Below are 2479 nucleotides of genomic sequence, written 5' to 3' on the forward strand. Positions count from 1 at the left end.
CTCTATATTGTTGTTGTGTACATTCCACACAAATCCACGCCGTTATTTAAATGACAGAGTCTTATTCCCCCTAACAACGGGAAGGCTGTCATGTTATGACCATCAGCAAATATGCGTTTAAAGGTCTATCACTTTTTTTCGAGTGAGATGTTCATTGGCTGGTGGCGAACCTAAATCAAGTATGAGGTCAAAAACATTATATTCATTAGTATCAACCAAGATATCATTTTCTAATGGCGTACCTACAACCTTTGTATGTGTAGCCGTATTAGGAACTCTAACATTGTATCTTGACATTCTCTTCAGGAGAACTATGTCACTTGGATACATGTGCATCCCACAAATCAAATGTGGTGTAGACTATTTGAGTTAATATGGATGGTCTCACAAACTTTAATCCAACCAGAAAACAGTGCATCTAGCTATACTTTTCGCACAATCTTTTATCAAATCATTTTGTCTCACCAAAATGAGACGGTGGATAGACAACTCATACCAATTTACATTTTTCTTCAGGAACAATCTTTCTCCTCCTCATGACGGGAGGAGTGTCTCATAAGGTGGTAACGTAATTGCAAAGAGTATACTTATACTCGTGCATCATAAATGTAGACCAATAGTTAGATATCACTCATCTATATTGATGTCAATATGACTCCCCCTCAAAACTCCAGGTTTGAGGTTGGCAACATTAAAACTTCAAGATAAATTGTCCAAATATATATACTTGAAACTTAAGGCTCGAGTCTGCACGGTTAGAACTCCAAGTTCTAAGGTGGAGTGAACATCTGGGTTACACTAATTTGTATTTTTACTCGAAACTTCAAGTTCAAATTTTTACTATTAGAACTTCAGGTTCTATAATACAATATTGAAACTTCTGGTTCAATATTACATGCATTCAAAATTCATATCTTCGACATATAAGGTTGTTTGCCTGTATGAATAACAATAAAATTTGAAAGATAAACAGTAATGAAAGTGCATAAATAACAAAATAAGAAAATGGTAAAAGAACAAAAAACAAATAAATTTTACATAGGGAACTTTTGGTTCCACGAATGAATGAAATACACAAAACTTCTGGTTCGGTTAAATTCACCAATATGATAATCTTGTTTATCTCCTTTAATTGTATAAAAACATAGTATCAAAATAAGGTGAGGAACTTCAGGTCCTCATATGATTAAAGATCACAAGGTGCGGCTTCAATGATCTTTTTATAACTTGGAGGAACTTCTGGCCCTCGTCAATTGCATAAACTTTGGGAAACTTTATATTGCAATTTCATCTATAGTTCGATCAAGAGACTTCAGGCTTGATCTAATTCACAACTGAATTCAAAAGAATCAATCTGCTTGATAGCATGTATCATGCTTAACCATAAGAATATTAGTAGATAGAATCAAATTGATGAACACAGACTCTTTATGAAATCAAAACCCTGACAGAAGATACTAATTATGTGGGAAACTGTAAGATATAATAAATTATGTTGATCATAGCAATAGAACAATGAAACTCATAAATCATGATCTTGGAAAAGAAAAACAACGAATGTTGCACCAAGAACATCATAGATCATCCTCGAGTGGTTAAAAAAAAAATTGGGCAAAAGTGAACGACATAAAAAAAAAATTGGATTTCTAGGGTTTGATCGTTATCAACTCAAAGGTAGAGTTGTGCTGGTTATCAACTCAAAGGTAGAGTCGTGCTGATAACGTGTTATGAATTAGAGAAAAGATAGAGAGAAGACACAAAGAAAATAGTTGGGAGGAGGTAGAAGTTTTCTCATTTATTCTCATTAGTCTCCTTATATAGAGGTAGAGTTTACATATAACTAATAAGTAACTACGTGGACGACTTATAATCAGAATTATTGGATCTAATGGTTATCATTTTTCGCGAATCTACATGTTGCAGAATTTCCATAACTTTTACCTATCGTGTCGACTTACAGCACCAAACAAAGAAGCTCTGTGGAGCAGAGTTGATGACCCAAAGTGTAGGTGTAGCCCATCGTCTCCGTGAACAAGACTACGAGGTATGCCGCTCCATCCTCACTTACCATTCATCTTCTCGGAACTTCACTAGTTTCCTAACCAATCTTATCTACTCAATGCCTTACGCTTCCTTCACACCTTCCATTAATATTGACATCTGGATGGCTGCATTGCCCTCGCGTCAATAAAGTCGTGGAGTGCCGATGCACGCCGAGTGTTTGATAAAATGTCTCTGAAAGCCATGAAATTTCTAGAGTATTGTTAAAACCAAAAACCTTAAATTCGAGATAACAATAAGGCTCCACCGTGTTCAAAGCTGTTAAATTTATTAGGTGATAGATGTTGCGAAAGAGAATCTGTACTTCTTGGAGGAGAAGGTAGCTTGGCATTTTGTTTTTCGTTGTAGTAGATAGGTTCACACTAGTCATGTATACTTGGCAACTTGAATGAAAATTGGGTTACGTCTTCTTGCATTG

The sequence above is a fragment of the Fragaria vesca genome, linkage group LG5 (assembly GCF_000184155.1).
Source record: "Fragaria vesca subsp. vesca linkage group LG5, FraVesHawaii_1.0, whole genome shotgun sequence".
Taxonomy (NCBI): Eukaryota; Viridiplantae; Streptophyta; class Magnoliopsida; order Rosales; family Rosaceae; genus Fragaria; species Fragaria vesca.